Consider the following 15,706-nt stretch of genomic DNA (forward strand, 5'->3'; position numbering starts at 1 on the left):
CGTAGTTGATATGGACGCTAGCCATGTTCTTCTTGGGAGACCTTGGCAACTTGATGTGGATACTACACACAAGGGCAAGGAAAACTCTTAACTCTTTCACTTGGAACAAGAGAAAGATCATTATCTTACCAAACAAAACCGAAGGTAATACCTCTAAGGAGGAAGGGAAAACTATGTTAACTATCTCCCATACCTCTCATGAGTTTATGGAAGGCTTGAAGGAGGCAGATTTGTGTGTTGCACTTGTTGTACAACGAGAAGAGCACCCGACTGTTGAAATTCCAGCAAAGGTACGTGGTTTATTGGCAGAATTTTAGAACATACTTGGAGAGCCACAAGGCTTGCCACCGATGAGAGGAATTCAACATAGAATTGACTTAATTCCGGGAGCAAGTCTTCCTAATCTTCCAGACTATCGAATGAGCCCAAAGGAGCATGATATATTGAAGGAGAAAGTGGAGGAATTGCTGCAAAAGGGGCACATTCGAGAAAGTATTAGCCCATGTGCTGTACCAGCCCTACTCGCGCCAAAGAAAGATGGATCTTGGTGCATGTGTACGGACGGTAGAGCCATTAACAAGATCACCGCAAGGTATAGATTCCCGATTCCCCGTCTGGATGATATGTTGGATCAGCTTAGTGGAGCAAGAGTGTTCACAAAGCTAGATTTAAGAAGCGAAACAAACAAACAAACAACAACAAAGCCTTTAGTCCCAAACAAGTTGGGGTAGGCTAGAGGTGAAACCCATAAGATCTCGCAACCAACTCATGGCTCTAGCACATGGATAGCAAGCTTCCACGCACCCCTGTCCATAGCTAGCTCTTTGTCGATACTCCAATCCTTCAGGTCTCTCTTAACGGACTCCTCCCATGTCAAAATCGGTCGACCCCGCCCTCTCTTGACATTCTCCGCACGCTTTAGCCGTCCGCTATGCACTGGAGCTTCTGGAGGCCTGCGCTGAATATGCCCAAACCATCTCAAACGATGTTGGACAAGCTTCTCCTCAATTGGTGCTACCCCAACTCTATCTCGTATATCATCATTCCGGACTCGATCCTTCCTCGTGTGGCCACACATCCATCTCAACATACGCATCTCCGCCACACCTAACTGTTGAACATGTCGCCTTTTAGTCGGCCAACACTCCGCGCTATACAACATTGCGGGTCGAACCGCCGTCCTGTAGAACTTGCCTTTTAGCTTTTGTGGCACTCTCTTGTCACAGAGAATGCCAGAAGCTTGGCGCCACTTCATCCATCCGGCTTTGATTCGATGGTTCACATCTTCATCAATACCCCCATCCTCCTGCAACATTGACCCCAAATACCGAAAGGTGTCCTTCCGAGGTACCACCTGGCCATCAAGGCTAACCTCCTCCTCCTCACAACTAGTAGTACTGAAACCGCACATCATGTACTCGGTTTTAGTTCTACTAAGCCTAAACCCTTTCGATTCCAAGGTTTGTCTCCATAACTCTAACTTCCTATTTACCCCCGTCCGACTATCGTCAACTAGCACCACATCATCCGCAAAGAGCATACACCATGGGATATCTCCTTGTATACCCCTTGTGACCTCATCCATCACCAATGCAAAAAGATAAGGGCTCAAAGCTGACCCCTGATGCAGTCCTATCTTAATTGGGAAGTCATCGGTGTCGACATCACTTGTTCGAACACTTGTCACAACATTATTGTACATGTCCTTGATGAGGGTAATGTACTTTGCTGGGACTTTGTGTTTCTCCAAGGCCCACCACATGACATTCCGCGGTATCTTATCATAGGCCTTCTCCAAGTCAATGAACACCATATGCAAGTCCTTCTTATGCTCCCTATATCTCTCCATAAGTTGTCGTACCAAGAAAATGGCTTCCATGGTCGACCTCCCAGGCATGAAACCAAACTGATTTTTGGTCACGCTTGTCATTCTTCTTAAGCGGTGCTCAATGACTCTCTCCCATAGCTTCATTGTATGGCTCATCAGCTTAATTCCACGGTAATTAGTACAACTCTGAACATCTCCCTTGTTCTTGAAGATTGGTACTAATATACTCCGTCTCCATTCTTCTGGCATCTTGTTTACCCGAAAAATGAGGTTGAAAAGCTTGGTTAGCCATACTATCGCTATGTCCCCGAGACCTTTCCACACCTCAATGGGGATACAATCAGGGCCCATCGCCTTGCCTCCTTTCATCCTTTTTAAAGCCTCCTTCACCTCAGACTCCTGGATGCGCCGCACAAAACGCATGCTGGTCTCATCAAAGGAGTCATTCAGTTCAATGGTAGAACTCTCATTCTCCCCATTGAACAGCTTGTCGAAGTACTCCCGCCATCTATGCTTAATCTCTTCGTCCTTCACCAAGAGTTGGCCTGCTCCGTCCTTGATGCATTTGACTTGGCCAATATCCCTCGTCTTCCTCTCCCGGATCTTAGCCATCTTATAGATGTCCCTTTCACCTTCCTTCATGCCTAACCGTTGGTAGAGGTCCTCATATGCCCGACCCCTTGCTTCACCAACAGCTCGCTTTGCGGCCTTCTTCGCCATCTTGTACTTCTCTATGTTGTCTACACTCCTATCCAGGTATAGGCGTCTGAAGCAATCTTTCTTCTCTTTAAGCGCCTTCTGGACATCATCATTCCACCACCAGGTATCCTTATCTTCGCTTCTCCTTCCCCTGGACACTCCAAACTCCTCCGAGGCCACCTTACGAATGCAAGTCGCCATCTTCATCCACACATTGTCCGCATCCCCTCCTTCCTCCCAAGGGCCCTCCTTAATGACCCTCTCCTTGAACGCCTGAGCTACCTCCCCCCTTGAGCTTCCATCACTCCGTTCTAGCGACGTTGGCACGCTTATCCCGCTTGACACGAATCCGAAAGCGTAAGTCAACAACCAACTTATGCTGAGGTACAACACTCTCTCCAGGTATCACCTTACAGTCTAGGCACACACGCCTGTCTTCTCTTCTCGAGAGGATGAAATCAATCTGACTAGAGTGTTGGCCACTACTAAAAGTCACCAGATGTGATTCTCTCTTTCTAAAGAGGGTGTTAGCTACAATCATGTCATAGGCTAGAGCAAAGCGTAAGACATCTTCTCCTTGATTCCTGATGCCATAGCCAAAGTCCCCATGTGCCCCTTCAAAACCTGTGTTAGATGTAACCACGTGGCCATTGAGGTCTCCTCCTATGAAGAGCTTCTCGCCGATCGGTACACTCCTAACCATGTCTTCCAGGCCTTCCCAGAACTCCCTCTTGGTGTTCTCATTGTGGCCTACTTGCGGGGCATACACGCTGATAACATTGAGAACTAAGTACCCAACTACCAGCTTGACCAGGATAATCCGATCCCCACGTCTCTTGACGTCTACCACTCCATACTTGAGGCTCTTGTTGATCAAGATGCCTACGCCATTTCTGTTTGCAGCCGTCCCCGTGTACCACAGCTTGAAGCCGGTATCCTCCACCTCCTTCGCCTTCTGTCCTCTCCATTTGGTTTCTTGGACGCAAAGGATATCAACACCTCTCCTCACTGCTGCATCAACTAGCTCCCGAAGCTTCCCTGTCAGAGACCCTACGTTCCAGCTACCTAAGCGAATCCTCCTAGGCTCGGCTAGCTTCCTTACCCTTCGCACTCGTCGAGTCAAATGCGAAGACCCTTGCTCATTTTCCACTACATCCGGGCGCCGATGTAGCGCGCCACGAAGGATGCGACGACCCGATCCTCGCTCACTTGCCACCGTATCCGGATCAAGATACGGCGCGCCACTTGGGGGGTGACGGCCCGGCCCTTGCCCATTTTCCACCACACCCGGGTTCCGATGTGGCGCGTCGCTGAGAGGGTTACGCCCCAACGAAAATCTTTTGGGTTTCATCTCCATAAGAGTGGCTGAGTTTTTACGTTGGCTCGCCAAGCCTATCACAACCCTCCTCCTTTACCCGGGCTTGGGACCGGCTATGTTGAGACAACATAGGCGGAGTTCTAGATTTAAGAAGCGGATATCATCAAATCCGTATCAGACCCAGGAATGGAAAACCGCCTTCAAGACAAAGGAAGGGTTGTTTGAATGGCTAGTCATGCCATTTGGACTCTCAAATGCACCAAGTACCTTTATGTGCTTAATGAATCAAGTCCTTCGACCCTTCTTGTCCCACTTTGTTGTGGTCTATTTCGATGACATCTTGATCTACAGCAAGGATGAGGATGAACACTTTGATCACATTCGGAAGGTGCTAGAAGTACTAAGGGAAAATGAGCTCTACGTCAACTTGAAGGAATGTGTTTTCCTGCAAACACAACTTCTTTTCCTAGGATTCGTCATAACATGTGACGGTATTCGTGTTGATGATTCTAAGGTTGAAGCAATCCGAGAATGGCCAACTCCGAAGACCATTTCTGAGGTAAGAGAAATGCTCTATGACGATAACTCGAGGGCGAGTTCCAAACAACCAGGGGAGAATGATGAGGAACAATAGATGAGAGAAAAAGATGAAAAACACATGCCAAATCTGTTTGGCTACTTCTAGAGTTCTAGATGCTTCCACTCCAGTGTAGTATTTCTTTCCTTTTCTACCCTGCCTACTGTCTTCTAGAGTCTTCTAGTTGTGAGTAGCTATGAGTAGAATGGTGGAACTTAAATAATGTTTTCTAGAGTATTCTAGCTATAAGTAGAAGTATGTGAAGGCTTCCCAAAGCCCTATAAATAGAGGTCCTCACCTCTACTTTGTACCCAGACTATGCACCCACTACCTATAATAGAACTGGTTGTTCTTATCTAAGATCTTGGAGTAGATCTTGTGCCCTAGGAGTTCTGGATTGAACTTTTGCTGCCCTATTGGCCTACATTCATCTCTAGAGCGATATCTAACACAGCACGTTGAAGCTGTTCCTTCAGCACTTGTGTTGTACACATTGTAGCAGCATGGTGGAGTTACTCCTCCACAACCTTTGTGCTGCTTCAGTGTAGCGCCAACACTTATTCTAGACACTTTATCTAAGCCTATTTTCTATTAAATTAATAAAATGAATCCAGGCTTGCCCTAAGAAAGATCTTGCAGGGAGAACTATCTAAGAGCATTTACAGCCAAACCTAGCAAAATCCGCCCCCCAAACGTCCACGGATGCGCCCGGGCGCGTCCGCGGACAATGACCGGTCAGCACTCATTTTTGGTCCATTGCAACCACATACCTCAAACTTCACTCCTCAAATGCATACTACATCAAGCAACACACAAAAGCTACGTAAATACATGCTACAAAGATAAGCCTAGCCCACTCATCGTCGGAGATGTACACGACGTCCATGCCAGCAGTGCCGAACGAACCTCCCACCTAGCGGATCGCCGCCTCCCGCGGCGGCTCTGGCTCCTTGTCAGACTCCATGTCCACGAAGATTGCGTCCACCTCCGCCCATTGGTCGCGTATGTAGCGGCGGTTTGCCTCCACCTCCGCCTCCGAGCGGATGGAGTCTAGGATGACCTCAAACTCGCTTGGTCATGCCGAATCCGGCTTGGGCAACCGAAAGCGCCAGCTCTGCCTCTTCCTCCTCCATCATCGCATCCAACGCCAACGCCTGCTCCTCCTCCTCCTCCTCCTCCTCCTCCTCCTCATGCTTCAGAGAGTCCAAAGGCAGGCCGGCTGCAAACCGAGCAGCGCGTCGTGCCTGTATCTACGAAGGCGCTCTAGAATGAGCAAAGCGTAGGTGGTTATCCACTGTCGGGCCAAAGCTACGGATGGCGAGCTGCGAGCGGATGGGTGTGTGGCGACACGGAGGGGAGGGAAATGGGATGCGGCTAGGGTTGGGGGTCGCTGTCCGGCTTAAATAGCCGGACTTGAGCCATCGGGCGGCGCGCTGGGGCCGCGCCACGCGGCGCCATAAATGTGTCCTCACCGCCCTCATCGAAAATCGAAGGAGATGCCCGTCGGACCGATGGGTTTTGGGGTGTTTCCGCATGGGTCCCTGCAGTCAATCCGACGAATCGAACGCGCCCGGTCGCACTCGGGCCTCCCCATATCCGCCCCAGATATGGGCTGGATATGAGGAGTGCTGGTCAGCCCAGCCATATGGGGCAGGTATGGGGTTTTTGGACCAATCAGTGACCGGGCCGTCCGCCCGGGCGTAAAGAAGGGGTTGGGGGAGTCCGGCTGTAGATGCTCTAACAGAAATGTTCTATTAAAACTAAATTATAATGTGTGCCTTGTCCACAATATAGTACGGACACCCACCACCAAAAAATGATTGCATTTGTAATGCAAAAAGATTTTTTTCACAATGGACAAAATAGCAGGAGCATGACAAACTAAAACTGCTGTAAGTTATCGTATGGTTAACATGGTATTTTACCTCCAGTTTTATAATTCATTACTAAGTTGTCTAAAGATACATGCGCTAGTCCACGGGCATACAAGGAATCAATAATACATACAGAGCACAACAGTATAAGCACCTAGAAAGAATCCACAGGTTTCAGTATACAGTATCTAATCTAATTTGTTCAGATATGGCACTAACAATCTAGGGCATCATGCCTCGCTGCACTTAGGCTGTGTTTGGCATTGCGGTACATTAGCCTAATCCTGTTTCCCCACCGGCTTTTGCCTATTTTAGAGCAACCACAAGTTCAGCCTTAATTTAACCCAAAAAATTATGCAAGTGAGATACTGAATCAATAATATTGCCGGGGGGGCTATACCTCATCAAGACTACAAAACTGATCAGAACTAGCACCACCAGGGCCGTGGCAAAAATTGCATCGGAATCCGCAGAAGGGCCTCCAAGAGAATCAAGATCAATCAGGTGCCGCCTACGAGAAAACAAAGTACGATATCACCACAATATGTCGCGACCCGCGCCCATGTTGCGTTGAGGCGGCGGGGCCGGGGCGGCAGCGCTGCTCGCGCCGGGCATTGGCGCCGGCGACGCCGGGGCCACACGGCACGAGACGGCGCACCGCGCGATGCAAACGGGAACCCGTTTAGCTGCGGTGCCGTGTAAAGGGCGGTGCCAGAATCCGATCGGGATGGGGCCAGAAGATCGATCTTTTGGTTGAATCCGCGGAGGAGAGGAAGAGAGACGAACGGGAAGAGAGAGAGAAGGTGGGGAGAGAGTTAATTTCTATTTCTATATTTTCTGTAATATTTCTTCAATTTTGTGGTTTTGTTTTTCGCATGTGGGGCGTGAGAGAGAGAGGCGGGAGGTGGGGCGAAGATGGGGCATGTGGGGCTCCTTGCGAGTTGCGAATCTGTAGCGCTGGCTTTCCTTCCCGGGCACCCCTATTTCTCGCTTCTGGCGGAGCCCAGACGGGCCGGCCCAGCCGCGCGGGAGCCACGGCCTGTTTTTTCTTCGGTTTTCTGTTCTCGTTTTTTGATTTATTTTTGTACTTTTATTTATACTTCAAATATTATATATATATATATATATATATATATATATATATTAAAAAACTCTTCAAAAGACATTTGAAATAATTGTTGAACAAATATTTAAAAAATGTTGAATAAGTATTGAAAAATGTTGAACGAGTATTTAAGAAATGTTGAACAACTATTTGGAAAATGTTGAATAAGTATTAAAAATATTTAATAAGTATTTGAAAATGTTGAATGAGTATTTAAAAATGTTGAACAAGTATTTAAAAATTGTTGAAAAACAATTTGAAAAATGTTGAATAAGTATTAAAATGTTGAACGAGTATTTGAAGAAAATGTTGGATAAGTATTAAAATAATTTGAACGAGTATTCGAAAATGGTGAATCTCTACTCTTATAAAAAATAGAGTTGGTGATGATGGTGTGCCTGCCATCTTGCAATATAGGCCGTCCGATTTATATCTGATGGATAGAAAGGAAACTATGGCAATTTTGCAAAAAGATACCCACACCTCTCTATATTTGCAAATAAGGTCTTTTCTTGTTCATCCTTTTCTCTCACAAGATAAACTACTCATATAAATGCACCTTGATGTTCCGTGCAACGCATGGGCATCTTGCTAGTAAGTATTAATAATGTTGATGCTAGCCATCTAGCTACTAGCTATGGACTCTTAGGTCCGTGGTAAACTACTCACGCATCATCTGAAGGGCGGCAAGGTTGGTGTAGAGGCCCTCCGTGATCGAATCCCCCTCCGACGGAGTGCCGAAAAAGGCTCCAAGACAGGATCGCACGAGAACAGAAGCTTGTGGCGGCAGAAAAGTATTTTTTTGTGTGCCCTTTGATGTAAGGGGTGTTGGGGAACGTAGCATGCAATTCAAAAAAAATCCTACGATCGCCCAAGATCTATCTAGGAGATGCATAGAAACGAGGGGGAGAGTGTGTCCACATACCCTCATAGACCGAAAGCAGAAGTGTTAGGTTAACGCCATTGATGTAGTCGAACGTCTTCGCCATCCAACCGATCAAGTACCGAATGTACGGCACCTCCGAGTTCAGCACACGTTCAGCTCGATGACGCCCCTCGAACTCTTGATCCAGCAAAGCGTCGAGGGAGAGTTTCGTCAGCACGACGGCGTGATGACAGTGATGGTGATGTGATCCGTGCAGGGCTTCGCCTAAGCACTACGATAATATGACCGGAGGAGTAAACTGTGGAGGGAGGCACCGCACACGGCTAAGAAACAACTATTGTGCTTTGGGGTGCCCCTCTGACCCCGTATATAAAGGAGGAGAGGGAGGAAGCCGGCCACAGGGGGCGCCCCATGGGGGTGGGAAACCGACTAGGACTCCTAGTCCTAGTCCCCCCCTTCCTTCCTTTCGTAGGGGGGAAAGGGAAGGAGAGGGGGAGGGGGAGGAAAAGGGGGGGGGGCGCCCCCTCCCCTTGTCCAATTCGGACAGCCCATGGGGGGTGCGCCACCCCTGTGGGCTCCCCTCTCTCTCCCTTATGGCCCATGTAGGCCCATTACTTCCTCCGGGGGTTCCGGTAACCTCCTGGTACTCCGAAAAACACCTGAAACATTCCGAAACCATTCCGGTGTCCTAATACCATCGTCCAATATATCAATCTTTACCTCTCGACCATTTTGAGACTCCTCTTCATGTCCGTGATCTCATCCGGGACTCCGGAAAATCTCTGGTCAACAAAACACATAACTCATAATGCAAATCGTCATCGAATGTTAAGCGTGCGAACCCTATGGGTTCGAGGACTATGTAGACATGACCGAGACACATCTCCGGTCAATAACCAACAACAGAACCTGGATGCTCGTATTGGTTCCTACATATTCTACGAAGATCTTTATCGGTCAAACTGTTATGACAACATACGTTATTCCCTTTGTCATCGGTATGTTACTTGCCCGAGATTCGATCCTCGGTATCTTCATACCTAGTTCAATCTCATTACCGGCAAGTCTCTTTACCCGTTCCGTAATGCATCATCCCGCAACTAACTCATTAGTCACATTGCTTGCAAGGCTTATCATGATGTGCATTACCGAGAGGGCCCTAAGATACCTCTCCGATACTCAGAGTGACAAAACATACTCTCGATCTATGCCAACCCACCAAACACCTTCGAAGGCACTTTTAGAGCGTCTTTATAATCACCCAGTTATATTGTGACGTTTGACAGCACACAAGGTGTTCCTGCGGTATTCGGGAGTTGCATAATCTCATAGTCAAAAGAATATGTATAAGTCATGAAGAAAGCAATAACAATAAAACTTATCGATCATTATGCTAAGCTAATGGATGGGTCTTGTCCATCACGTCATTCTCCTAATGATGTGATCCCGTTCATCAAATGACAACACATGTCTATGGTCAGGAAAGTTAACCATCTTTGATCGACGAGCTCGTCAAGTAGAGGCATACCAGGGACACTCTGTTTTGTCTATGTATTCACACATGTATCAAGTTTCCGGTTAATACAATTCTAGCATGAATAATAAACATTTATCAAGATATAAGGAAATATAAATAACAACTTTATTATTGCCTCTAGGGCATATTTCCTTCAAGGGGAATATTTGAGAATTTATAGTGGTGGAGTTAGGGTTGGAAGGTCTCCGAGGGGCCCACAAGCCATGGGGCGTGCCCCCCTCGGAGTGCGCCCCTAGGTCATGTGGCCTACTCATAGGTCTTTTGGCCTCCTCCCAAAGCTTCCTAAGTTTCTTCTGGTTCAAGAAAAATCATCGTAGAGTTTTATTCCATTTGGATTTCGTTTGATATTGATTTTCTCTAAAAGCCAAAAACGAGAAGAAAAAAACAGCAACTAGCACTGGGCACTAGGTTAATAAGTTAGACCCAAAAATAATATAAAATAGCATATTAATGCATATAAAACATCCAAAATAGATAATATAATATCATGGAACAATCAAAAATTATAGATACGTTGGAGACGTATCAAGCATCCCCAAGCTTAATTCCTGCTCGTCCTCGAGTAGGTAAATGATAAAAACATATATATATTTTTGATGTGGAATGCTACCTAAAATATTTATCAATGCAATTCTTCTTATTGTGGCATGAATATTCAGATCCGTAAGATTCAAAACAAAAGTTTAATATTGACATAAAAACAATAATACTTGAAGCATACTAATAAAGCAATCATGTCTTCTCGAAATATCATGGCTAAAGAAAGTTATCCCTACAAAATCATAAAGTCTTGTCATGCTCTATCTTCATCACACAAAGTATTTATCATGCACAACCCCGGTGTTAGCTAAGCAATCGTTTCATACTTTTGGTGTTCTCAAACTTTTTCAACTCTCACGCAATACATGAGCGTGAGCCATGGATATAGCACTATAGGTGGAACAAAATATGGTGGAGGGTGTGAGGAGAAGACAAAAAAGAGAAAGTCTCACATCAACTAGGCAAATTAATGGGCTATGGAGATGCCCATCAGTTGATATCGATGCAAGTGAGTAGGGATTGCCATGCAACGGATGCATTAGAGTTATAAGTGTATGAAAGTTCAAAAGAAAACTAAGTGGTGTGCATCCAACTTGCCTGCTCACGAAGACCTAGGGCAATTTGAGGAAGCCCATCATTGGAATATACAAGCCAAGTTCTATAATGAAAAATTCTCACTAGTATATGAAAGTGATAACATAGGAGACTCTCTATCATGAAGAACATGGTGCTATTTTTTAAGCACAAGTGTGGAAAAGGATAGTAACATTATCCCTTCTCTCTTTTTCTCTCATTTTTTTATTTTCTTTCGGGCTCTTTGGCCTCTCTTTTTTGTTGGGATCTTTGGCCTCTTTTTATTTATTTTAAGTCCAGAGACTAATCCCAACTTGTGAGGGAATCATAGCTTCCATCATCCTTTCCTCACATGGGACAATGCTCTAATAATGATGATCATCACACTTCTATTTACTTACAACTCAAGAATTATAAATTGATACTAGAACAAAGATATGACTCTATATGAATGCCTCGACGGTGTACCAAGAAGTGCAATGATCTAGCGTAGCAAAGATATAAAAAACAAACAAGCCATGAAAACATTATGCTAGCTATCTTACGATCATGCAAAGCAATATGACAATGATGGTGTGTGTCATAATAAAACGTAATGGTGGAAGTTGCATGGCAATATATCTCGGAATGGCTATGAAAATGCCATAATAGGTAGGTATGGTGGCTGTTTTGAGAAGGGTATATGGTGGGTTTAATGCACTGGCAAAAGTTGCGTGGTACTAGAGAGGCTAGCATGTTGGGGAACGTAGCAGAAATTCAAAATTTTCTACGCATCACCAAGATCAATCTATGGAGTAATCTAGCAACGAGGGAAGGAGAGTACATCTACATACCCTTGTAGATCGCTAAGCGGAAGCGTTCAAGTGAACGGGGTTGATGGAGTCGTACTCGTCGTGATCCAAATCACCGATGATCCTAGTGCCGAACGGACGGCACCTCCGTGTTCAACACACGTACAGCCCGGTGACGTCTCCTACGCCTTGATCCAGCAAGGGGAGAAGGAGAGGTTGGGGAAGACTCCATCCAGCAGCAGCACGATGGCGTGGTGGTGGTGGAGGAGCGTGGTACTCCATCAGGGCTTCGCCAAGCACCGCAAGAGACGAGAAGGGAGAGGGGTAGGGCTGCGCCAACAGGGGAAGAATTCGTGTCTCTGGCAGCCCAAAACCTCAAGTATATATAGGGGAAGGGGAGGGGCTGCGCCCCCACCTAGGGTTCCCTCCCTAGGGGTGGCGGCAGCCCCCAGATCCCATCTGGGAGGCGGCCAAGGGAGGAGAGAGGAGGGCGCACCACTAGGTGGGCCTTAGGCCCATCTGAGCCTAGGGTTTGCCCCCTTCCACTCTCCCTTGCGCCTTGGACCTTGGTGGGGGGGCGCACCAGCCCACCAGAGGCTGGTCCCCTCCCACACTTGGCCCATGCAGCCCTCCGGGGCTGGTGGCCCCACTTGGTGGACCACCGGGACCCTCCCGGTGGTCCCGGTACATTACCGATAAACCCGAAACTTTTCCAGCGACCAAAACAGGACTTCCCATATATAAATCTTTACCTCGGGACCATTTCAGAACTCCTCGTGACGTCCGGGATATCATCCGGGACTCTGAACAACATTCGGTAACCGCGTACACACTTTCCCTATAACCCTAGCGTCATCGAACCTTAAGTGTGTAGACCCTACGGGTTCGGGAAACATTTAGACATGACCGAGACGTTCTCCGGTCAATAACCAACAACGGGATCTGGATACCCATGTTGGCTCCCACATGCTCCACGATGATCTCATTGGATGAACCACGATGTCAAGGACTTAATCAATCCCGTATACAATTCCCTTTGTCTAGCGATACGATACTTGCCCGAGATTCGATCGTCGGTATCCCGATACCTTGTTCAATCTCGTCACCAGCAAGTCTGTTTACTCGTTCCGTAACACATCATCCCGTGATCAACTCCTTGATCACATTGTGCACATTATGATGATGTCCTACCAAGTGGGCCCAGAGATACCTCTCCGTTTACACGGAGTGACAAATCCCAGTCTCGATTCGTGCCAACCCAACAGACACTTTCGGAGATACATGTAGTGTACCTTTATAGCCACCCAGTTACGTTGTGACGTTTGGCACACCCAAAGCACTCCTACGGTATCCGGGAGTTGCACAATCTCATGGTCTAAGGAAATGATACTTGACATTAGAAAAGCTTTAGCATACGAACTACATGATCTTGTGCTAGGCTTAGGATTGGGTCTTGTCCATCACATCATTCTCCTAATGATGTGATCCCGTTATCAACGACATCCAATGTCCATGGTCAGGAAACCGTAACCATCTATTGATCAACGAGCTAGTCAACTAGAGGCTTACTAGGGACATGGTGTTGTCTATGTATCCACACATGTATCTGAGTTTCCTATCAATACAATTCTAGCATGGATAATAAACGATTATCATGAACAAGGAAATATAATAATAACCAATTTATTATTGCCTCTAGGGCATATTTCCAACATAGCAATGGTGGAAGGGGGAGAGTTCGTATAATCCATGGACACAACATTAGTCATAAAGAACTCACATACTTATTGCAAAAGTTTATTAGCCAACGAAACAAAGTACTAATATACATGCTCTTAGGGGAGAGGTTGGTAGGAGTTAACCATCCATTGCTAGCCTGAGGGAGAGGTTGGTAGGAGTTAACCATCGCGCGCTCCCGACCTCCACACAAAGGATGATAATCAATAATAAATCATGCTCTAACTTCATCGCATAATGATAGACCATACGTGCATGCTTCGGGAATCACAAACTTTAACACAAGTATTTCTACCAATCCACAATTACTCTCTAGCATGACTCTAGTATCACCATCTTTATATCTCAAAAAAATGCAAGGAATCAAACTTCTCATATATTCAATGCTCTTTATGAAAGTTTTTATTATATCCCTCCTGGATGCCCATCATATTAGGACCAAATTCATAACCTAAGCAAATTTTCATACTATTTTAAGACTCTCAAAATAATATAAGTGAAGCATGAGATTTCATCAATTTCTACAAAATAAAACCACCGTCGTGATATAAAAAGATATAAGTGAAGTACTTGAGCAACTGCCTAGCTCAAAAGATATAAGTAAAGTTCATAGAATATTCTAATAAATTCACAATTAATGTGTGTACCTCTCAAAAGGTGAGTACAACAAGGATGATTGTGGAAAACTAAAAAGCAAAGACTCATATAATACAAGACACTCTAAGCAAAACACATATCATGTGGTGAATAAAAATATAGCCTCAAGTAAATTTACTGATGAATTGAAGATAAAAGAGGGGATGCCATCCAGGGCCTCCCCAAGCTTAATTAGATGCTTGGTTATCCTTGAATATTACCTTGGGGTGCCTTGGTCATCCCCAAGCTTAGGCTCTTGCCTCTCCTTATTCCATAGTCCATCAAATCTTTACCCAAAACTTGAAAACTTCACAACACAAAACTCGTGAGATCCGTTAGTATAATAAAATAAATCACCACTTTAGGTACTGTTGTGAACTCATTCTAAATTTATATTGGTGTTATATCTATCCATGGTTCATACGCCCCCCCCCCTCCGTACTACCCATAGATTCATCAAAATAAGCAAACAACACATAAAAAATAGAATCTGTCAAAAACAAAACAGTCTGTAGTAATCTAGAAACTTTGTATACTTCTGTAACTCCAAAAATTCTGAAACATTAGGACAATCTAGGAAATTTGTATATCAGTCTTGTGTACAAAATTCAAGAATTTATCACGTTCCAGCAGCTCAGATCAATTATGTTACTGGTCGCAGAAGTTTCTGTTTTTCAGCAAAATCAAATCAACTGTCACCATGGACCATCCCAAAGGTCTTACTTGGCACAAACAATAACTAAAACACTAAAACACAATTACTATAGAAGTAATATTGTGTATTTATTCAAGAACAGAAGCAAAAACAAAAACACAAAATAAAATTGGGCTGCCTCCCAACAAGCGTTATTGTTTAACGCCCCTAGCTAGGCATATTGCATAGATCTAGGTATTGTCATCTTTGGTATTAAATTCGTAAGTAGTCCTCATAATAGATTCATATGGTAACTTAATTTTATTTCTTGGAAAGTGTTCCATGCCCTTCCTTAACGGAAATTGAAATCTAATATTTTCTTCTTTTATCTCTATCTCTACCTAATACTAGTACAATGCCCGTGCGTTGTCACGGGCCTTTTAAATTTTTTTCTGATTGCATAAATAAGCATAATGCACTTCCAATTTCACATGTATAGAAAAAATTTACAGTAACAATCAAAAAATGTACTTGGTGCAATGTATTTTCATTATTCCACTTCACTTGCATCTCCTAAAATATCAGGAATATTGTCTTCAGCTTCCTTCACACAGTACTTGAGCAATTATAGTAAAAAAAATCTTCATTGACTTGTAACCATCCTGCATGAGTACTTCATACAGTTAGCATGAAGGTTTCACATGAAAAATGTAAGAACGTGCAAACATAGAGTACTCCACTTGTAAATTGGATGAACCAATTTTTTACCATTCCATGAGAGCATATTAAAATCAAAAACAAAATAACTCAACACATACTGGAATAAATAAATATTTATTATCTCGATTATAATGATGATAAATAGTTGTATGTATCTTGAATTTAAAAATAGAATAGACAAATATGAACAGCCTCCCACAAAAAGGAAAAGCCACTCCTCCCCTCTCACCACACAAGCACATCACACATCC

General features: G+C 44.9%; 1 protein-coding gene across 5 annotated transcripts in view; it reads right to left on the reverse strand.

Annotated features, from left to right (window-relative positions):
- LOC119285891 (1-phosphatidylinositol-3-phosphate 5-kinase FAB1B-like) overlaps positions 1-7,125 on the reverse strand; it is a 41,408-nt gene extending 34,283 nt beyond the window's left edge. For 3 of the 5 annotated variants that reach the window (XM_037565219.1, XM_037565221.1, XM_037565218.1), the window contains exon 1: positions 6,697-7,122. The gene's annotated coding sequence lies outside the window, so the exon portion shown is untranslated. Of the gene's footprint in view, positions 1-6,515; positions 6,603-6,696 lie in introns of all 5 variants that reach the window. The other 2 variants (XM_037565220.1, XM_037565222.1) reach the window with 2 other exon arrangements.
- Between the last annotated feature and the right edge of the window lie 8,581 nt (positions 7,126-15,706).

Source organism: Triticum dicoccoides, chromosome 4A (genome assembly GCF_002162155.2).
Source record: "Triticum dicoccoides isolate Atlit2015 ecotype Zavitan chromosome 4A, WEW_v2.0, whole genome shotgun sequence".
Lineage (NCBI taxonomy): Eukaryota > Viridiplantae > Streptophyta > Magnoliopsida > Poales > Poaceae > Triticum > Triticum dicoccoides.